Source organism: Phaenicophaeus curvirostris, chromosome 10 (genome assembly GCF_032191515.1).
Source record: "Phaenicophaeus curvirostris isolate KB17595 chromosome 10, BPBGC_Pcur_1.0, whole genome shotgun sequence".
NCBI lineage: Eukaryota > Metazoa > Chordata > Aves > Cuculiformes > Cuculidae > Phaenicophaeus > Phaenicophaeus curvirostris.
In genome coordinates, this window is record NC_091401.1 from 25,042,738 (window position 1) to 25,066,092 (window position 23,355).

Below are 23,355 nucleotides of genomic sequence, written 5' to 3' on the forward strand. Positions count from 1 at the left end.
ACAAGGCACACGAGATCACCCAGGGGCTGTCATCATCTGAGCTTAACAAACTAGTATTTAAGAAAAACAGCCAGCAGCAGCCTGGAGTGGAAGGTGCAGTGAATTCGGTGGCACCTTTGTCTGCATCACCTCAAATGGTACCAGGGGTTCCCACCTTGGCCAGCTGGATCTTTAATATTAAATTTTGTTCCTGGGGTATGGGTTGAGTCATAACCCACTACCCTGCTAAGTTTCTATGACTGTTGCACAGCTGACCTAACCAAGGAACGTCTCTGAGGCAGAACGAACGTGGATCCTTCGTTACCCCTCTTGCATCCTTGTATTCCTCATGGTCTCATGTTGTAATAGCTGCCAGATGGCTCCCATTGCCACGACATGTGCCTACGACTTGCTCTCCTAGCCTGTTCTGCTCAGGTCAGGGCTGTTCCTGCTGCACCAAGGCTCTCAGCCTGGTCTCCAACCGCCTCCTTCCCCAGCCAGGAGTGAGCTGTGTCCTTTTTGCTCACTCCGTGGGCAACCTTTGCTATGCGCAACCAGTGCCAAATCACGGAACGCATAACCTTCAAATTCCCCTTAATTCTCCTTGCAGAAGAAATAGCTTCTATATAGTCATGCTACAGAAGAATGGATCACTTTTCCCAAAATGCCTGCTACGACACAACAAAAATACTAACATTAACAAGCCAAAGGATCACGGCAGTGGATCAAAATTTGTGGACAATTTTTCAGAAGTACCTAAACACTCAGGTTATGCCCATGTCATTTGAGTGACCTTAAACATTCTTATTGTCTAAACAATGCAAAGTAACAGCCTGAAGAACCACACTGTATAAAACTCCAATGCAAAAAAGCTCAAGCCTGTTTTATGGTGCCACTCACACTGAGCATCAATTCCACAGCTCCCTCTCTATTTTCTTTCCAGCGAAGAGCCACACCAGAGGTCATACCCCAAACATCCAGTATCACTGACCACCTCCAGTAATTGTACCTGCTTTTCCAAAGTATTCCTCACATGGAAGATTCCCATCTATTCTCCACTTGAGTTCTCCTCAATGTGTCCCTTTTTTCATTAACATACACGTGTGAGCTACCCAAGCTGAACCACACAGTAAAGGAATACTGTGAAAAGTTCAAAAAGATTACCCTTCCCCTTGTACTCTCACTCTCGCCTCTAAAAGCCATTTAAAAACACTAAATAATCAAGTTTAAAATTCTAGTCTTATACAAAAAACCCCATAGACTAGTAGGCAAAATAGCTTCTGAAAAGATTTAAGGAAAAGCAGTTTTTATAAAAATGGTGATGAAAGTGTGCTCAGAAGTTACAGAATACAAACAAACCCAAAACAGTAATTAGGTAGGTCATGCAGAAAAATGAGTGAAAGAAGTTCAAAGTCTTGTATTTCAGTTGCCACTATCAGCTGTATTTGATTAGAAGAATTGAACAGAGCTGTGTCTACTTTTCACAAGAAATCACATGATTGAAGATTCATTTATGGAATCTATTTGCACATAAATACGGGAGCTCAATAAAATGCTGATGAGCAGCAAGCAAGGTATTTTCCCAGGGACTTTCTTCTAAGCAGTTTGCAAAGCTAAGTCATAGCAGCAACTGCCCATGCTCCCAGAACATTTTTAACTGCCACACATCAAAAAGCTGAAAAGCACATAATTATATTATCAGTAGCACAGCCGCGCCACCTTTGATTTTTCACTGCTTGTGAAAGAAGACTCCAAGTCAGTTTAAGTTTTGCCTACGCATCAAGCGCTGAAGGATTCCCATATAAAATTACATATGGAAAGGATTTCACTGAAACTCAGAAGTTATCACACAAAGTCAAGAATGCTGCCTGGGAGCTAATAAAGACTTCCAAGCACTGGAAGAAACTTTTTTTTTTGTTTGGTTTATTTTTTCCAGGCTCGGAGAGAAAAAAACCAGTTGAGTTTATATTCTCACCAGTAAATCAGTACGTGCAGTTGACAGAAGCTTTTGTCCATGGAAACCAGATCATAGAACCATAGAATCACCAGGTTGGAAGAGACCCACCGGATCATCGAGTCCAACCATTCCCATCAAACACTAAACCATGTCCCTCAGCACCTCGTCCACCCGTCCCTTAAACACCTCCAGGGAAGGGGACTCTACCCCCTCCCTGGGCAGCCTCTGCCAGGGACCAATAACCCTTTCTGTGAAAAAATTTTTCCTAACGTTCAGCCTGAACCTCCCCTGGCAGAGCTTGAGGCCATTCCCTCTCGTCCTGTCCCCTGTCACTTGGGAGAAGAGCCCAGCTCCCTCCTCTCCACAACCTCCTTTGAGGGAGTTGTAGGGAGCAATGAGGCACAAGCGATGCTGAAATAGGCTGCATCAGTTGGGCCGGTGAGCACTAACCCTCGGGGACAGGTGAATGCTTTGGCACAGCCAAACCCATAGAAGCCCCATCCCCACCTGCATCTCCACCAGCCAAGCTCGGCAGATGTTGGAGCACCGGCTCTCGGGCGCCTGCGCACAGAGACACGGATTTTCTACGGTGAATGCAGGTCTAATTGCTGCTGCCTCCAGCTTGGCAACCTGCTCGGAAAACCTGACACATCTGCCTGGTTCAGCGAGCTCCTGGAGGCTGCACGTTCCTCCACGGTGCCCCTGGGAGCACGGGCTTTAAAGGCTCAAGACCTCAGGTATGTACAGACCCAACCACTGCAGAAAGAGAAGCGCGACAAAGCTGGTGAGGGGGCTGCAGAACAGGCCTTATGAGGAACGGCTGAGAGAGCTGGGGGTGTTCAGCCTGGAGAAGAGGAGGCTGAGGGGAGACCTCATTGCTCTCTACAACTCCCTGAAAGGAGGCTGTAGAGAGGAGGGAGCTGGGCTCTTCTCCCAAGTGACAGGGGACAGGACAAGAGGGAATGGCCTCAAGCTCCACCAGGGGAGGTTTAGGCTGAACATTAGGAAAAAATTTTTCACAGAAAGGGTCATTGGGCACTGGAACAGGCTGCCCTGGGAGGGGGTTGAGTCCCCTTCCCTGGAGGGGTTTAAGGGACGGGTGGATGAGGTGCTGAGGGACATGGGTTAGAGATTGATGAGAATGGTTGGACTCGATGATCCAGTGGGTGTCTTCCAACCTGATGATTCTATGATTCTACGATTCTACAGCTGTCTCAGGAGTGTGCTGTCAGCTGACTGTGGCCACGCACTGGTGGGTCATCTCCTCCCCATGCCCAGGGGAGCTTGGAGGTAAGGAACGACCGAGAGAGGAGCACCTTGTGGGAGCTCTGACCACCCTCCCTTTCTTAGAAGGAAGACTTCCCATTAACTTCTCTGGAAGCAGGACTGGGCGCAGAGCCCAAAAATGCTCTGGGTTCCCAAGTCCTTACTCACCGCTCACAGTCAGACTCCCTTGTGCAGGAGCCGGGAGCGCAGCAGGAATGAGCGGAGCCGCTCCAGGCAGCGCGGGCGGCAAGGGCTGCGGGGAGCCTGGGTCTGGCATCCACACCCGAGCTCAGCCAGAGGAACAATTCTGAGCTTCATGCTTGCTGCATTCAATACCATACGCGTACTCGATGAACGCCACCTCTCTGCCTGTGCGAATGTGTGATGGGTGAATCCTGATGCTGCCTACAGAGCTCCCCATGCAGGCTCCCAGGCAAACTTAAACGCACCCCCAAGCAGGATGTGTTATTTATAATGCTTGCAACATTCTACTTTTCTCTGCAAAAATACCCGCTCCCAAGTTCAAGCCCAAGGCATATTTTGCCTTGCCAGATGATCTGCGACTGTCTCATGACTTATTACACTGTTATCATCACTAAGCCTCGCCAACGGGGCTGCTAAGTCCATTAATCTTGCAGAACACGAAGCCTGAAACCGTAGAAACAAAACACCTCACTACAAGATATTTAAAATGTGGTATAGTGAGATAAGGGGGAAATTCAGTACGTGCTCTGTTAATTTTTTTTTTCCGCGCCACTGCAAGCAAGACCGAGGCACTTTTGTAAGACCCAGCCCTGAATGCAATGGCAGTGACAAGTACAAGAAGGAGAAAACCTCCTTTTACAGCAGCAGGCGCCGAGGGACACTTCCAACAGGGAAACCGGGACTACACACAGAAAGTTAAACTGCCACCTGTAAGTTCAAACAAAGAACGGATAAAATGAGTCAAACGCAGCTGGGCCAGCAAGGGGGGGGCTGTGCCAGAGCCCACTTCTCTAAAAGCCAACCAACCAGACATATTATAACCTGTCAATACTTCTTTCTTTCCTTTGTGCTGAAATTCATGGTGATTCAGCCACCGATACACAGCTTGCGTATGTATGGCTCAAAATATTTCTCTGTGAAAACAAATATTTGGCGTATTTGCCAAAAGCATAAGGTCAGAGCCAAACAGGCACTTCCCGAGTGCTCAGAGAAGGGCTGGAGGCTGTTTCTCTTCGAGACTCCTCGCCAGCAGTGACCGACAGCAGAAGGACACACCACCCCGGGGGCTGCGTGGGACACAGCACTGCCCGCACCCAGGGAAATGCTGATTATACACTCAGCTTACAGGAATGATAACCTGGCTGTGCAAAACTCAGTCCTGGCTTCCCCACTTTTCCCGCAAAGTCAGTAGATGCAAACAAGAATGAACTCGGAGCGCACTCTTTAGCATCTGATGTAAGTATCCTTTCACCACGTTGATGATATTTCTAATTAATAGCAAACAGCAATCACCCCACTGAAAATTCAAGCTGCATTTAGTGAGAACTTAAGTTAGACTTCAGTGAGGACCTGAATGCACCTAACGGTGCAAAACAACATTTGTCCACGGCTCAATTTTCCAAACGAAGCAGTGACCAAGATGTTCACCCTGCACCAACTGCTGAAGGTAGAACAGGAACGGGTGACATCAACTGCTTGCTTGGACATCCTCTACAGGAACCACGCTCCATTGTAAAATGCCACATGCAAAACCATCACATCTCAACTTTTTATATTAAATGTGAAATTTTTTATCTTGGGACACATTTTTTCATCTTGGGACACATTTTTTCATCTTGGGACACATTCAAGTGTCATCAAATCTTTGATACAGTTTTAATGGTCCCTTCTTTTCCCTTGTTAATGATTGCAAACTCTCATTGACACTAATGGGAATTACAATTGCACATATTCTCAACAGAACAGACTCCAAATGTCACCAAGGACAGCAATAAAAAAAAAACATTCACATGTTTATGCTTTCGGTAAATAATTATGGGGTAGTAGGAAGGAAATCTTGTTTACTCTGCTGCGTTACTTGGGAAACGAAGTTTACAAAATATAGTCGTGAATAAAATAAAAAATTAAAAAATAATCATAGGCAACTGCTGTAATCCCTAAGGATCACAAACAGTGGAGACCCACCACATGTGCCCTGGAGCCTTTGGCTGCCCTGGCTCCTTCTGTCACTCCTTTTCCCTACGCGGAGCTGAAAACTGCAGGACGGATTCCAACACAGGAATCCCTAGGGAAGCAACCAAACCCAGCTAGATTCCACACCTTACAGCCATTGGGGGGATACAGCACATGAACCAAAACCTTGGATCCACACAGCCCAGCTCTGCTCTCACTCCAGCAGATCTCCGAGCCCTGTGGCAGCACCTGCATGTTTGTGTGCAGGATTATCCTGCCACCACTAACAAACAAAACAATAGTACAAACCTAGATTATTTCCCTGATCGCTTGTGTGAGTGCCCTTCCTCATCCATACTGGAAAACCACTAAAAAATATTCAAAATACAACCACAGTAAAATTCCTTCTGGACAGGAGTTGTTGCAGGAATTTTCTCATAATTATTCCTAGCTACAGAAGTTACCTTGTCATATGACAAGGAAAATTAACAGTGGGAAAAACTATGTTTTTGCAGTTTACCTTAATGACTTGATCTTTGTTAACAGCAAAATCATCTCTCCATAGCCTTTGCATTTAAAATGTGCACGAGGCATAGAAAACACATATTAAGCCTTTGAAAGTAATGAACAGTTACTACAAGGTGTCATAAAATCCACCATGTGCGAGCTCCTTGGTGTTACCACTGTTAGAAAAATGATGTTCGCAGTTTATACCTGTGGTTCCTAAGTAGCAATCATCATCTATTCTGGATATCAAGAGGTGCTAAGGGTCATCCTGCTGAATTACAAGCATTCCTGTGTCATTACCGCCTCTTCATTAGATCTGAAGCAGCAGAATAAAACAAGTACTCAAAGGAAATAAAAACAGAGAGGAAAGCCTAAGTTTTAATCTGAACTGGCCATGAGATCTTCACCTACACCACAGGTATAAGAACATTTACTGTGGCCACATAACCCATCCCAGACAGGAGAGTAGAAACCACATAGCTTTAATGGTCCTTCTCCTCCGAGCAAGCCAAACAGCAGCCCTGTGGAGAATGAACATTTAGTGTGATGCACCACCACCTCCTGCACCTCAGACTTATTTTCCAGGTTTCGTATGTAGAGAAAGCCCAAATCCAGGGAAGTCAAACTGGCACCTGAGGCAGGGATGCAAAGTGATGCAGCTTGGACATGGTGCAAAGGCCACCGAATAGTCTATTTACCAGCCCTTTAAGACCCCTTGCAGGATAGATCACAGAATCTTCTCCACATTATCATCCCCGATAAGGAAATTTTCAAAAGCAGCATTTTCAGTGCTCCTGGGACACACAAAGTGGACGAGCACCAGAAACCTCCATGCAAAACAGGCTTTAGAAGAAAGCAATAGCAGCACCTGCTACTTGCAAATGCTTGTCAGTGTGTGGTATTTGTCACAGAGGTGTCTACAAATGTGAGTTTATTCAATCCTTGGCCTCGCTGTAGGAAACAGAATATAGGCAAACTTAGTAATTATTACCTAGTAACACCAGAACAGCATCAGGTATTTGGCACTGTTCCTCTGTTGAGGAACAGCATCTGAGATTTAGTGAAGTGACAAAGTAATAGAATTCAAGAGGTGGAGTCATGCAAAACAAAATTAACCTATCTCCAAAATTGAAAGCAAACCACTTAAGGCTCGAAGCAGCTTCATTCACACATACTTATTCTGGTTAGACTGTTGAACTTCGCAAAGCAGAAGGAACTAGCAGCATTTCCAGTCTAGAGTAACGTCAGCAAAACCCCCTGGGATTTTTACATGACCCCTCCAGCACCCCAGGGCCAGCAGCCACAGGGTGCCTGTCACCCATCGAAGCCCAGTACAGAGCATCACCCACACCCCAGCCCTTCCGAGGTGCTGGGGAGGCTGAGGGGAGACCTCATTGCTCTCTACAACTCCCTGAAAGGAGGTTGTGGAGAGGAGGGAGCTGGGCTCTTCTCCCAAGGGACAGGGGACAGGACGAGAGGGAATGGCCTCAAGCTCCACCAGGGGCAGGTCAGGCTGGACATTAGGAAAAAATTTTTCACAGAAAGGGTCATTGGGCACTGGCAGAGGCTGCCCAGGGAGGTGGTTGAGTCACCTTCCCTGGAGGGGTTTAAGGCACAGATGGACGAGGTGCTGAGGGACATGGTTTAGTGATTGATGGGAATGGTTGGACTCAATGATCCGTTTGGTCTCTTCCAATCTGGTTATTCTATGATTCTATGATTCTACTCAACCCCCATTCCAAGGTCCTAGGATTATTCTTTCACAGTCACCTAAGTCTCACTGGGATGAAATGGACTGAAAGCCCTCACAACATCATACACTGACTGCGGAGAGTCAGTGAAAGAGCAACTTCTTGGTCGTGATTGCCTACAGAAAAACCCCAGAGTAAAGACTATTCCCAATTATGATTAGTTCCGCAATTAGAAAATAATATACCAGAGAAATTTTAAATTAAAATTCCCTGCTTCCGCTAATTAAACTGCTTTGTTGATACTCCTGAAGATAGACACTCCATCCCCTTGCTAATCTACCAGATCTAAAAATCTAACATCTTCTGCCTGAGGGTGAAGGCGACACGTCAGCCCCCTGCCTGGCAGGCTTGGAGCTGTAGGCAGATGCCGAACACCTCGGAACTAGCTATTTCCAGTGTTTGCAATACACCTTTCAGCCCAGCGAAACACAAAGCTCATGCCTACACGGCACGTGGTTCAGCCAAGCTCCACATCACCTCTGAGAGAGTGAGCACAGAGATTCTGGGGGCAAATGAAAGCTCCAAGCGAGGCTGTTCCCATTGAAAGGAACATCAGCGCTGTGCAGTGGGTGTATGGAACCCGTACCCCCCGCTGGAGCTGAGGGGGGTTTGCATGGCACAGCTTTGGCACCGTTTCCTGACCCAAATGAATTACAAACTACTCGCATAATGCTCCAGTTTTGCCCATTGATTCAACTGCTTCGTAGCACAACAAAGCATCCCCAGCCTCAGCCCCTTGCCTACCATTCCAAATGAATTTAATCCAATGACGGCTTACGGAAATGAGACAATAAATATGTCCTGCCACGTTCTCTCGCGTCTATCAGACTAAGCAATCTGCTGCCTCTGTGTCTTTCCTCAGTAGCCCGAGTAAATAACAACTACACAAGCCTGTACTTTTAAAAGTCACGTAAACGAGGCAGGCTCCACCACAACCAGCAAAACACAGGTACAATGTGCCGGGTAACTTGTTTTCAAAGTTTTTTCAAGGCTGGAGACTTAACTGGTTATGAAACTTTGAATATTTAGTTACCACCATCACTTTGTTATTTAAGCATCTTTTGTTTCAATTAAGCCTTAAGAAATTTTGTAAGCTCGGAAGCCCAGCCTTTAACTCCAGAGATGCCAAATTCCCTTGTACAATATTCTAGTCTTCACCTGATCTGGCAGGAGCCGAGGGAAGCAGCATGACACAGGCCTCACACATTTAAATTGCAAAAGCACACGCTGCAACCGCAGAGCTCAGCATGCACCCAGCATCCCTGCCCCCTCCGGATGGGCTCTGCTCCCTAGAAAACCTCACGGGCAGCTCTTCAAGCTCATCCTGCGCCGCTCCACGCGCAGAGACTCCCAGCACAGCGGGTTTCTGCACCGGTACATCCCAAACTTCCACACACAGATGTTTCATCGCCCATTTCAGTGAAGCTGGGGATGCCAAGGCTTTAATTTCTTTCTCTTCTATTTTAAATTATCATAATATTGTTATACACCAGCAGGTCTGGCAAGGGTCAGTACCAAACACAGGCAGACAGAGCCTTCGGGGAGCTGTGTGCCCTCCCACACCCCAATCCACTGCAGCTTCCAAGTGCCTGACCTCAGGCTCTCACCCTCAAACTTCCCCTGCAGTAATAGGTATCATCAGTTAATTAGTCATTATGCAAATTACTTCCTTGTTGTCACTGTGGAACTGTTGTCATCTCATTAGAACTTCCCCCCTCCCGCTCCCTGCAGTGTTAAGAAGATATAATTGTTATTTGTTTCTTGTTCCCTAGTTACACACCTCTCTCCTGTCAAAGATGCCTCTTGGATTAACAAGCTCTCACATGGTTTCACTGTCTCCACCTCTGTCACCTCTGTCCTCCTGCTGCTGAATCACACAATCTTTTAGGTTGGGAAAGACCTTTAACACCAAGTCCAACCGCGCAACCGCGCTGCCAAGCTTTGCAGCATATAGTCCCCCTATCAACAAATCATCAAAAGAAATAATTTCTGCCTAAAAGAAATAATAACGTATTTTTCCAAAGAACCATTTTATACAGATGACATCCCTGCATTTTCCTGTTCCACTATGCCAGCATCTTAAGAAACGGATCTCTTTGCAGTAATTAGATGCAAAACAAACTTCTGAATTGAAGAACTTTCTCTAAAAATTAAGGAAAAAAGGAAGCTCTATTTCCACCCCATCCCCCTAAGTGCCCAAAAAGGATGAGCAGCACAGCCCATGGGCATCCAAATGGGATTCTGCTTGATGCTGGGACGTGCCCACGCCAGGCTGGAGCCAGCCCTTCTGAGTTACCCTCTTTCTTCGCGACGCAACCCAACCCGCATCCCTGCACGGTGCCCATCCCAGCCTGCCCTAACCCGCACCAAGCACCTCAAAACCCGCACCAAGCACAGCCCAACACCCTAACCGCATCGCTCCCAGCACAGCCCAGCCTGCTCCGGACCCCCAACCCGCACCAAACACTGAGCAGCACAGCCTGCACCGCACCCAGCCCACACCACCCAGTCCAACCTACAGCAAACACAGCAAAACCCGCACCGAGCTGAGCCCCAACACCGACCCGCACCGAGCTGAGCCCCAACACCGACCCGCACCGAGCTGAGCCCCAACACCGACCCGCACTGAGCTGAGCCCCAACACCACCTGCACCGAGCTGAGCCCCAACACCGACCTGCACCGAGCTGAGCCCCAACACCGACCCGCACCGAGCTGAGCCCCAACACCGACCCGCACCGAGCTGAGCCCCAACACCGACCCGCACCGAGCTGAGCCCCAACACCGACCCGCACCGAGCTGAGCCCCAACACCGACCCGCAGCGAGCTGAGCCCAATACAGCCTGTACCCAGCACAGCCCAAGACGCACCGCACAGAACCTAACACCGCTCACCCCAACCTGCCCCAAGCAGAGCTCAGTACAGCCTGACACGCATCAGCCTCCCCAAGCCACATCGCCTGCCCAGACCCGCACCAAGCACCGAGACCAGCGCCGCCCAACCCGCATCATCAGCCTCTCCAACCCGCATCATCAGCCTCTCCAGCCCGCCTCGCTCTCTCCAACCTGCAGCAAGCCAAGCGCAGCCTGCACCAACCCGCCCGCAGCCCCCGCAGCCCCCGCAGCCGCCGCGGCCCCCGGCGCGGCCCCCGCTCACCTCGCGCCCGGCGGGCGGGGCGGGACGCGCTGTCAGCGCCGCCGGCGCGGCGGGCGGGAGGCTGCTCGGCCCGGGCTCCCCGCGCCCGCCCCGCTTCCGCCGCCGCCCCCGCCCCGCCCGGAAGCGCGGGCCCCACCGCCCGACCCCGGCCCGGCCTCGGCTCCCGCCCCGGGCCGCAGCTACAAGCCCCAGCTCCAGCTCCAACCTCCAGCTCCGGTTCCAGCCGCAGCTGCGACCCCAAGCTCCATCCCAAAGCTCCATCTCTGTCCCCAAGCTCCGGCCTCAGCTCCAGCTCCAACCCCAAGCTCCAGCGTCGGCCTCAGCTTCAGCCCCAACCCCAAGCTCCAGCCTCGGCCTCAGCTCCAGCTCCAGCCCCGAGCTCCAGCTCCAGCCCCGAGCTCCAGCCCCAAGCTCCAGCGTCAGCCTCAGCTCCAGCTCCAACCCCAAGCTCCAGCGTCGGCCTCAGCTTCAGCCCCAACCCCAAGCTCCAGCCCCGGCCTCAGCTCCAGCTCCAGCCCCAAGCTCCAGCCCCGGCCTCAGCTCCAGCCCCAACCCCAAGCTCCAACCCCAAGCCCCAACCCCAAGCTCCAGCCCCAACCCCAAGCTCCAGCCCCAACCCCAAGCTCCAGCGTCAGCCTCAGCTCCAGCTCCAACCCCAAGCTCCAGCCTCGGCCTCAGCTCCAGCTCCAACCTCGAGCTCCGGTTCCAGCCGCAGCTGCAACCCCAAGCTCCATCCCCAAGCTCCATCTCTATCCCCAAAGCTCCAACCCCAGTTCCAACCCCGAGCTCCAGCCCCAAGCTCCAGCCTCAGCTCCAGCTCCAACCCCGAGCTCCAGCCCCAAGCTCCAGCCTCAGCTCCAGCTCCAACCCCAAGCACCAGCCTTAGCTCCCATCCCAAGCTCCAGCCTCGGCCCCAGCTCGGTCCCCAGGCCCCGGCCCCGGCCGCAGCCCGTGCCCGCGGCTCACCTGGGGCGGTTCGGGGCCGCGGGCTGCGTGCGCTCGGCCGGGGGCTCGGCTGGCTCATCGCGGAGCGGCCGGCGCCGCATGAGTCACGGTGCCCGGGCCCTGCACACGTGCCCGGCCCCGCCGCCTCCGGTTTCGGAGGAAAGGGAAGAAAAAAAAAAAAAAAAAAAAACAACCAGCCGAGCGGGGGCAGGGAAGCGATGGAAAACGTCTCCGGGAAAACAGCTCGGGCTGCGGCTGAGTGAGCCATTGGCTGGTGTGTTCCCCAGAGCCCCCCGAAATGCCGCTCTGCTCACGGGGCGATGGTGCCGATCGGCTCCCAGAGCGGGCACGACCACCCCGCTGCCGGCCCGTTTCCCATTCCGTGGCTAATAAAGCGCATCGCACACTGCGGGGGGGGGCTGCCCCGACAAGGTGAGCCCCAAGTGCTGCTGGGGACCCTGCCGAGCTGCCCCCACCGGCACCTCCAAACACCCCAGGGAGCCGGCACCCACCACGGTGTCACCCTGCTCGGAGCCTCCCGGTCTCCGAAGAGACCCCATCCTCCTGCTCTGAGCCTCCCGGGCTCCAAAGAGACCCCATCCCCCTGCTCTGAGCCTCCCGGGCTCCAAAGAGACCCCATCCCCCTGCTCTGAGCCTCACGGGCTCCAAAGAGACCCCATCCCGCTGCTCTGAGCCTCCCGGGCTCCAAAGAGACCCCATCCTGCTGCTCAGTACGTTCCAGGCTCCAAAGAGACCCTGTCCCACTGCTCTGAACCTCCTGGGCTCCCCTGTCCTGCTGCTCTGAGTCTCCCAGACTTCAAGGAGACCCCATTCCTCTGCTCTAAGCCTTCCAGGCTCCAAAGAGATCCTGTCTCACTGCTCTGAGCTTTCCAGGCTCCAAAGAGACCCCATCCCACTGCTCTAAGTTTCTTGGGCTCCAAAGAAACCTTGTCCTTCTGCTCTGAGCCTCCTGGGCTCCAAAGAGATCCCATCCTGCTGCTCTGAGCCTCCTGGGCTCCCAAGAGATCCTGTCTCACTGCTCTGAGCCATCCAGGCTCCAAGGAGATCCCATCCTGCTGCTCTGAGTCTCCTGGGCTCCCAGGAGATCCTGTCTCACTGCTCTGAGCCATCCAGGCTCCAAAGAGATCCCATCCTGCTGCTCTGAGCTTTCCAGGCTCCAAAGAGACCCTGTCCACCCTGGTGAGTGTCCCGTGGGCAGGTATCAGTGTCACCACAGAAGAAGGAGCTGTGGTAACATAGACCCATCAGACATGTTGCAAACGTGTCCCTTGCCAGGACACTTGCATCTAGGACCACACGCAAAGGAACCTCAACAAAACAAAGTTGCAGTAACCTAAGGGACAGAGAAAGAGAAGGGTGGACACTGAAATACACTGAGGGGGCAGCAGGGACACGCAGAGTCTGGTCCCACTGAGATGCGAGGAGTGGGACGGGGGCTCCAGGCATGGTGGGGCTGAAACAAGAACTGGGGACAGCCTGTTAGCACCAAGACAGGAGGAAGCACAGCAATGATCTTCCAAGGTTTAAGGACACCATAAAGAACAATCTGGTGTCTGTATTTATGGTGGTGAGAACAAGAAAATGGGCTTAAAGTGCAGGGAGGGAGATTCAGGCTGAGGTTAAGAGGGAAAATAAGGACTGGCTGACAAGGGGACTAAATCAAGGTTAGACATTCATCTTGAGGAGTGATTTAGGTAAGCTCCATCCTGCCTGGGGCAAGGGAATGGATTAAGTGACCTTTTTTGGTCCCTCTTCTAGCTCTTTCTTCCTCTGACCCTGCCGAGGTTTACTCTTTTTGATCTCTATTTCTCTTTTATGGCGTGCAGTCTGTTCCTCCCTGAGGCTCACAAAATAGCTCTTAGATCGTTCACTCTTTAGTTTTTTTACCCCATTTGCTACAAATGAGTCCCAAGCCTTTGAAAATTATGGTTTTTGGTTCTCTATATTTTACCATTTTAATAAAAGCAGTGGCAGGATTCTCTGACTCTCTTTTGATATCAAAGCAGCAGTCACATCTGAGCCAAACTCACACCCAAACCCTACAAATATTTGCACTGATTCCAGGAGACGTTTTGCTTAGTATTTTTTTCCCAAGTATTATATCGTATGAAGCAACTGTTTATTGCTAAGACTGAGTATATTTCAATAGATCTACACATACATTTTCAAAAAAAACTCCATTATTCCATTTTCCCTTAAACTTATAACTTCAATTTCTGGGTTTTTTTCCATAGAGAACAACTCAGCAAACTGTTACCTTATGACGAATGTTTCAACAGTTTCTGTTCCTCTCTGGTCCCTGTTACTAAATGCATCAGTAGGCCAGTTGATCAAGACAAGGAAATCCCTTCTTCCCCCTTGGACCAGGCTGCTCCAAGCCCCATCCAAGTTAGCCTTGAACATCTCCAGGGATGGGGCAGCCACCACTGCTCTGGGCAACCTGTTCCAGGGAAGTGGTAGATGCCCCATCCCTGGTACTTCCACAGAAGTTTTAACTGAGATTTGGAAACCATTGTGAAATGGACACATCAAACACCCACAGCCCCACCTGAGAGGAGGTTGTGGAGAGGAGGGAGCTGGGCTCTTCTCCCAAGGGACAGGGGACAGGACGAGAGGGAATGGCCTCAAGCTCCACCAGGGGAGGTTCAGGCTGGACATTAGGAAAAAATTTTTTCCAGAAAGGGTCATTGGGCACTGACAGAGGCTGCCCAGGGAGGGGGTTGAGTCACCTTCCCTGGAGGGGTTTAAGGGGTGGGTGGATGAGGTGCTGAGAGACATGGGTTAGTGATTGATGGGAATGGTTGGACTCAATGATCCAGTGGGTCCTTTCCAACCTGGTGATTCTATGATTCTATATCTCCACTATACCAAAAAGTCATCATGATGGCTATACAGAGGCAATTTTTTCTGAGTCCCATAGTTGTGCCTAAGTCCCTTTTTTCCGAAGTCCCATAGTTGTGCTCTACCCGCAGGGACTGCATGCACAGCGAGAGAAGGGGTTAAAGGGCTTCTGCAAGGAGCTTCGTACTGCACACTTCAGAAATTAAAAAGCTGTAGAAGTCTTTTCTGTGGTTAATTTTTCAAATCTGGTCTGATCTGCCTTCCAGCTCCATAACACCCAGGCCAGCACCTAAGAGACCTATTAAATGCTCCAGTGCATGTGCTTCTTGGGATGTCCTGGGCCCCACATCGCCCCGCTCACCCCCTTTTGGGTGGAAACACCCAAACCCCTCTGCCCTTTACACCTTGATGACTTCACGCTGAATTCCAGTCCCACTATGCTGTACAATTTTCAGTGTCAGTCCCCGCTCTGGGCTCTCTCGGCTGGAAGCACAGGGTGGCCACAGCAACGCTTGGGGCTGGATGCTGTGACAAGCAGCAGTCGTGCAGTGGTGCCCTGCTGCTGGAAAACAAACACACAGCCTCCCTCCTCCTGAGCAGGATCCCATTTTCAAATGTGGTTAAATATCAGGGTCTCTCTGTTTCCACAGTCTCGGACGCCCATGCCATGTGTTTTTCTGAACTGAGACCGGTTTTCATCCCCAGTCCACACAAAGAGCAGACTACGAGGAAACTACAAGACATGTTGATATCAGGGAAGACAAGGAAAGATGCAAAGACCTTATCTTAAATATCAAGAGTGTAACTTGCTTGCCTTAAACGTCTCTATCAACACAAACACCTTGTTCCAAACATATTTTGCCTACCGAGCACACTGGAGCTTGTAGTTCTGCTAGAACTTTTTCTTTCCATCTTCTCTCTCTTCTTTTTTTTTTCCTCCTAAATCTTGTCATTTCATTTATAATTCGGAGCACCACTTGTTACCCAGACCCAGTTCTTCCAGAATATATTTGGTTTTATCTTACAAATGAAAAAAATCAGTACCGAAGTGTCATCTCCACTGCAATTGGATGCTACTTTTATTCATTCATAGATACTGAGCTTCTGTTGACTTCTGAAATTTCAACTAATTGCTCCAAATTACATCTGCTATATCCTTCATAACAGAATAAGCCAAACGACTTTGCTGTTTGCTTTGAAATTTATTAGGCTTGGAGATTAGAAGAAATCTGCCTTTAAATTTGCCTTTTTCCTGATCCGTACTCAGGGCTGAACTAAGTAGAGTTACATTTTGTAAAATGATGTGATAATATGCTTTTCAGCTCTACTGAGTAATCCCTTGCTTTACTTTGGGAGACAAATAATATTACCTGCTTGAGAGATCTGAACTCCAGCTGTTTCCTTCTTAAAGCTTTTAGTTCTAGTATACAGCCTGGCACCAGTATAATTAACTTCTTTTTTTTCTGTGCTCTAATCACACGCTACCACTGACCAGGCAGCACTTCTGAACCCGTAGTGAAAAATAGGATGCCTTGAGCATCCCTCCGGACCCAGCAGCCTTGGGGAGTGTCCTGGAACGCTGAGTGCAAGGAAGCAAAGGCACGTCACTGGCTAGGAAAGCTTTCTGCTCTTTTCTGTTTATGGTTTTGTTGTTGTTTTGGTTTTTTTTTTTTGCTATTTTTACAGAAACAGGAGACTGAAAGGACAAAGAAACATTCCTTTTTCTTTCAGGAAAATAAGCCATGAATTTACACTTGTGTTTCACAGAAGTTTAACCAAGATCAGTAAAAAAAAATGCAGAAACTTGTATCTCACTATATTTTTAGATTTGCCTGACTCACATGACGTTGCCTGTCATTCTCTAAAGCAGCAGCGGTACAGATGCACTGCTCAGATAACTGCAGCATTGGTTGCACACGCCTTGATAGTCTCTGGGAATGAATATTGTAATGGGCCATTTGTTGGTCTTCCTGTTTCTGTTCTATCACAAAGAAATGCGTGTAGCTGTTTCCTCTCCCTGCACTTACATCAGTACGCTGGGCATTTTCAAAGCAGTTGTTCCAGTCACAAAGTTTTCTCTACCAACTCCTCACTGCCCAGATTTCTCTAAAATACATTCAGTAGGCCGGTGTCTGCACAAACAATCCTTTCTACACACTGAGCTAACTTTAAAAACTACCTGCTATCTAAATTGTTTCTCCTTGTCCTGCCTCAGCTACAGCAGTAGAGCGGATACAGGGGCACCGAGAGGCTCCCAGCTGCACCACCAGCATAGCAGCATCCTTGCTCCACTGCTGCTGTTTGGGTGTGTTGGTGATTAGGTTTATTTAGAATCATAGAATCACCAGGTTGGAAAAGACCCACCAGATCATTGAGTCCAACCATTCCTATCAAACACTAAACCATGTCCCTCAGCACCTCGTCCACCCGTCCCTTAAACCCCTCCAGGGAAGGGGACTCAACCCCCTCCCTGGGCAGCCTCTGCCAGTGCCCAGTGACCCTTTCTGTGAAAAATTTTTTCCTAATGTCCAGCCTGACCCTCCCCTGGTGGAGCTTGAGGCCATTCCCTCTTGCCCTGTCCCCTGTCCCCTGTCCCTTGGGAGAAGAGCCCAGCTCCCTCCTCTCCACAACCTCCTCTCAGGTAGTTGTAGAGAGCAATGAGGTCTCCCCTCAGCCTCCTCTTCTCCAGGCTAAACACCCCCAGCTCTCTCAGCCGCTCCTCATCAGGCCTGTTCTCCAGCCCCCTCACCAGCTTCGTTGCTCTTCTCTGGACTCACTCCAGAGCCTCAACATCCTTCTTGTGGTGAGGGGCCCAGAACTGAACACAGGATTCGAGGATTTAGTTTCGTTTTCTCATCAAGTGCATTTTTATGTGCCAGCACAGAGCAACCTGCCCACTGGGTTTGGTACCAGCTACCCACGATGGCAGCACCTTTGCTGGGGAGATGTCACCACTGGGCATCACTTCTGCTGCTGGCTTCTGCCAGGAGCCTCGCTCAAAGACTTCCCTCCTCTAACAAGGTCCATGGCCAGTTTGGTTTATGCCCTGCTCATCTGTGATGCCATTCCTCACTAGAGCCTATAAAGTGGATGTATTCTGTTTCACGTAGGTTTATATAGGGATTAAACCCTAGAGCACAGATGCCGAGCACAAGCTCTGCAGTGACAACATGTCCAGGCAGGGCGTAGTAAAGAGGAAACTGTAAGGAAATCACAGATCCAGTGGTCTCCCAGATCATCATCTCATAATGCTAATTACCATCTGGGATACCAAGCAAGACAATGGGCTAATTATCTTCCAGGAGCAGAAGAAAATATATGAAGAAATATGGCATTGCACACTTAGCTTCATGTGTCATTCAAACAAAAAGACCTAAATTAGGAGACAAGGGAAAGAAAAGAAACACTCTGCATACAGAGAAAGTATTTTTGAGAGACATCTCATGTTTCAGAGCCACTGTGTTAATACAACTGGAGCGCAAAAGAGGAACTCTCTTGGCTGAGCTAACGCAGCCCTCGCACAAGTGAAGCAAGAATTTGACCTCTGAAAGTTGTGCAACCGTTGCCTGCCCTTCCCTCTGAAACCGAGTGAGGAAGGCTGAGGGGCCAGCGACCACCCAGGGTTGGCAGAAGCAGTGGGACACCAGCATCTTGGGTGTGTCCTGCAAGAGGGTGGCTGTTGGCATCCTCCTCACAACTGCACCTCAAGCAGAATGAAAGCACTTCCCACTCCAGCCCTTACTTCAAAATGATCTGGAGGGAAACAGTTCAAGCGAAAAATCTGAGTGACAGATCATCTTGTAACAGCATTAGGGACATAATGATAGAATAGTTTAAGTTGGAAGAGACCTTGAAAATCATCCAGTTCCAACCCCCCTGTGATGGGCAGGGACACCTCCCACTGGATCAGGCTGCTCCAAGCCCCATCCAACCTGGCCTTGAACACCTCCAGGGATGGGGCAGCTGTGGGCAACCTGGGCCAGGGCCTCCTCACCCTCATGGTGAAGAAATTCCTCCTTGTGTCCAGTCTAAATCTGCCCCTCTCCGGTTTATCCCCATTGTCCCTAGTCCTATCACTACAAGCCTTTGTAAACAGTCCCTCCACTGCTTTCTCGTAGCCCCTTCAGGTACTGGAAGCTGCTCTAAGGTCTCCTTGGAGCCTTCTCCAGGCTGAACAATCCCAACTCTCCCAGCCCGTCCTCGTATGGGAGGTGCTCATCCTTGTAGCCTCCTCTGTACCCGTTCCAACAGCCCCATATCCTTCTTTTGTTGAGGGTTCATAAGGTGGAAACAGATTTAAATTTTCTCTTTGTCTCTACAAACACAATAAATACTCTGAAAGATGACTTAAGTCTGCAGAATTAAGGAACTTGCATTATGGAAGCCTCATAGATCATTTCTAACTCTCCCTCAGAGGTGCGTTTCTTAAGACACTCGGCACGGGCAGGAGAAGGTAACCTGCCAACTCAGTGACCGTTTTTCTCAGTTGTTGCTCCAGAAAAGCAGCCCTGTTGGCAGCCAGCTGCCCCCCTCCCCGTGACACAGGGAGCCCAGAAAGTCCTGGTGCCTATAGGTGGGCAGGGATGGGTGACAGGAGATGTGCAAACAGATGCCTGTGCAGCCAGCAAGGACCAAACCCTCCAGCTTGCCCTGCACCAGCGCTTTATGTCAACCCCTCCTGCTTGAGTGAGGGTGTAAATCAAACAGGAATCATTTGCTAAAGAACAACAAAGTCAGCTAAGAACCTAATCTATGTCAGAACAAGCTGAAAACATCTCTGGACTCCAGCCAGTGTGGTCAGCGCTGGGTGTGAGCAGCCTGGAGGAGCCTCCCCATGCCCGGAGCAGCCCTAGGCAGGACCCAACACACAGAGGTTTGTTCAGCTGCTTCCAGATGAACACCCGAAAGCAACGCCCCTCTCCTTAGCATGTACTGTAACATAGCTCTTAAAGGATAACTACCTGAGAGACTACATGCCTCGCACCCCGCACAGTGCCCTTTGCTGCAGAATCCCCCCCGAGGGACGCAGGGCACTGCCTTACCCTTGCCTGCTTAACACAGAAAGAAAAATCCCAGCACCAAGCCATCTAGTTAGAAATACGGCTTCATTCCATCGCATCAAATAGCTGGCATACAACAGTCACAAAATAAACCCTGTTTCTAATTTGCCTTTTTTGTCCTCTGGCTTTTATTAAAGGCAGATACATTAAACACAGACTCAACATGATGACAAACCTGGAGAGGCTATCCGCTTCCTTAGCCTGTTATTTGCTCAACACTCATGAAACTCTGACAAAAAAGGCCTGACATTAAATTTCAGTCTTGCCGATAATGAAAACAGTCGTTCCATCTCCTCTAACTCAGTGCAACCTCGGCGCTAACGAACTTCCGCCTCTGCTTCGCGGCAGCGCAAGAGCCATTGCTTTCACACCACGGCGCTAAAAGGGTTTCTTTTTCTGGTTTAATGATATTATCTGCATGTGCATTTTAGTAAAGATAATGTACAAATTTCAGACTTGGCCCTTCCGCTGTATTGTGCTTTTATTTTAAAGCTTCCTGCAACTAATAAGTGACAATATGAAGGCAGGCTGAGAGAGTTGGGGTTGTTCAGCCTGGAGAAGAGAAGGCTCTGAGGAGACCTTAGAGTGACCTTCTAGTACCTGAAGGGGCTACAAGAAAGCTGGGGAGGGACAGTTCACAAAGGCTTGCAGAGATAGGACGAGGGGCAATGGGGATAAACTGGAGAGGGGCAGATTTAGACCGGACATAAGGAGGAATTTCTTCATGATGAGAGCGGTGAGACATTGGCCCAGGTTGTCCAGGAAAGCTGTTGATGCCCCATCCCTGGAGGTGTTCAAGGCCAGGTTGGATGGGGCTTGGGCTGCCTAATCTAGTGGGAGGTGTCCCTGCCCACGGCAGAGGGGTTGGAACTGGATGATCTTTAAGGTCCCTTTCAACCCAAACTATTCTATAACTCTATGACAATATCTTCGTTAAAAGTAATAAAGTGGTTTAAGTCGCTTCTAGTCTACAAGCATTTAAATGAGCAAAATGCACATACTAATCTCGCAGGGAATACTTACAATATGTGCTACATCCTTGTTGTTCTCTGTAAGGATGGTTTCTATTACAATATGTGCTACCTCCTTGTCGCTCTCTGTAAAGATGGTTTCTTTATTGCTTTTTTACTTCATGCTGGAGCCCAGCTGGCAGTCAGAGTCCACCTCTACTCTGACCTCTGTGGGGAGCAGCATGGATGCCCAGTCTAGGTGGACCCTGCCTGTGATCTAACATCGTATTTAGTCACGGAAAACTGGTGAGACTTTGGCCGGCAGCAGTGTATTTCCCGGCAGGAAGCTGAGGGTTCACGCTCAGGGGATTAATGTCATCTTAATTTCTTGTGGGCTTTACCAACGACTCCCAGGGAGCCGGAGCAGGGCCAAGGGGCGATGCTGCAAGGCTGAGCACCCACCCTCCTTGCCTGGGGCCAAAGGGGACCCCTGAGTGGGGTGAGTAGCGCTTGTTCCCCTGAGAAACACACCCCAAGTGCCGCCCTAGCATGGGGGTGCAGCCTTGGTGCCACTGCTCCACCAACAGCACAGAACAACCTGCTGCCAAATGACTGATGGGGCTCTGGAAAGCACAGGAAAACCTTTCCCTCAACTTTTCCAGAGCAGTAAGCACCGCAGGAGATTAACAGACAAAATGCTAGGAAAGCAGAAAGAAAAAAAAAAAGAGAAAGACGCTGCCCTGCTGGGGTTGTCCCGAGTGCTGTAGGAGGAGGCTGGTGCTCACCCAGGGTCCCACCGTGCCCCCAGCAAACACCATGAAGGATTTGCTTTGGAACCTGACTGCCACCTTAAAAACTCTTTAGAACTGCAGAGTTTTGTTACTTGAACTTTGCATAATAAACTATATTTAGTGCTCATTTCCTTAACGTATTATTTAAATATCTTCCCTAACTTAGCTCAAGATAGCCAGACCCATATGCCAAAGTAGGCGCAATGAAATGCAGACGTAAAACAATTCAGCTTGCTGAACAACTTATCGTAACCTGCTAAACAACTACACACTACTCTGTTGCGAATTTGCAGAGCCGGCAGGGACACAAAGTGGGGTAAAAAGCATAATTCTTACCTGGGCCCCCAGCGCAGGGTGCGTCGGTGCGTGCTGCAGGGCTGGGGCAGCGCAGCCACCGCCTCCTCCAGCAGCGCGCGGGGCGAATTACAACATGCTTTTTTTTTTTTTTGCAACAGTGGGTTGGTGGCCTTGCGAGGGGGGAAACGGTGAAAGGCCAGAAGAATTACGATTTCCAAACCCTATAGGTCTAAGGATGTGAAATAAGCTATTCGCAGTAGCATACAGCAGTAACCATGGCGACAGGCTGTGGTTTGCATATCTATTTTTTTAAAGAAGCAAAAATTACTTTCAGCTAATAAAAAAAAAAAAAAATAGGCACAAGGGGAAGTGCTTTTGCATTGCAGCCGCATCTCAAGTTGCTCGTGGGGAAGCTCACGTCTCGGGGACAAACACACTTTTTGAAATGTGCAGGTTGAAGGCGCCTCTCCTGCATCCCATTCATCTGCCCATTGGCACAAGCCACCCAACCGAGCCATTGCCCTCAGTCCCTGGAAATGGGGTGACGATGGGGTGGTGCCCCCAGGGCTCCCTTCCTGCTGCCAGGCACAGATAACAGCTCCTGGGACGGTGCTGCTGTAGGCACGGCACAGCCAGCCTCACCAACCAGGGGCTTGTTAGATCCATTTTCACTATTTCTGCTGCCTCCACCACCATCTCTAGGCTTCCTGCACAAGCACCAACCTTTCCACCCAAAGCTGCAGAGCGGAAGCTTGCTGCGCGCTACAGAACTTGCTAGAAATGGCCCTTGCTCAAGCCAAGGAGGGAAATACCATCTCCTTGGCCTCAGCAGTCACTGGCAGCCTCTAAAACCAGAGAGCAGCTCCCAGGCTGGAGCCCGCTGCCTGCGGTGGGTATTGTAGGGCAGGAGGGGTGAGTGGGTGGCAGTTGGGGAGCAGCAGCGCGGGCACCGCTGCAGCGGAAACGCTGCCTGGCTTCCTTTCTGCTTGTTTAAGCAAGAGGGCTGCGGATTTGCAGGGCACGGTGCAAAAAAACTAAGCTTGCAAAGCCGCCTGTTTCTCAGCAGCTGTGTCTCTTAGCTGCTCGTTCTTCTAGGGTGGCTGGAAGTGCAGCCTGCACATAAAAGCATAGAATCATTAAGGTCGGAAAAGACCTGAGATCATCAAGCGCAACCATCAGCCCAGCACCACTGTGCCTACTAAGCCACATCCCAAAGTGCCTCTTCTGCAAGTTTTTTGAACACCTCCAGGGATGGGGACTCCACCACTTCCCTGGGCAGCCTGTTCCAATGCTTGAAAGCTTTTTTGGTGAATCGTATTTCCTCATATCCAGTCTAAACCTCCCCTGGCGCAACTTGAGACCATTTCCTCTTGCCTTATCACTTGTTACTTGGGAGAAGAGGCTAAACCCACCTCACCACAATCTCCTTTCAGAGAGCTGTAGAGAGTGATAAGGTCTCCCCTCAGGTTTCTCTTTTCCAGACTAAAAGCAGCCTGGAAACCCCTGCAAAGGGATGCTGCAGTCAACACTAGTAGTAATCGTGGACAGGATTTCCTGTTATTTCTTTCCACATCTCTATCGGTGTCTCCCTCTACTACAGTTGTGCTGTCAGAAAGCTGCTGTCAAGACACAAGGGTTCACCATCTCATCCTGCAGGATGTCGCGTGAGTTAGCAGAAT

At 49.9% G+C, this 23,355-nt stretch overlaps 1 protein-coding gene across 8 annotated transcripts in view; it reads right to left on the bottom strand.

Annotated features, from left to right (window-relative positions):
• The window catches only part of MBNL1 (muscleblind like splicing regulator 1), a 98,505-nt gene extending 76,637 nt beyond the window's left edge, over nt 1-21,868 (bottom strand). For 2 of the 8 annotated variants that reach the window (XM_069865253.1, XM_069865250.1), the window contains exon 1: nt 21,716-21,734. The gene's annotated coding sequence lies outside the window, so the exon portion shown is untranslated. Of the gene's footprint in view, nt 1-11,737; nt 11,757-21,715 lie in introns of those variants that run through there. The other 6 variants (XM_069865256.1, XM_069865248.1, XM_069865252.1 and 3 more) reach the window with 6 other exon arrangements.
• Nucleotides 21,869-23,355: the final 1,487 nt, after the last annotated feature.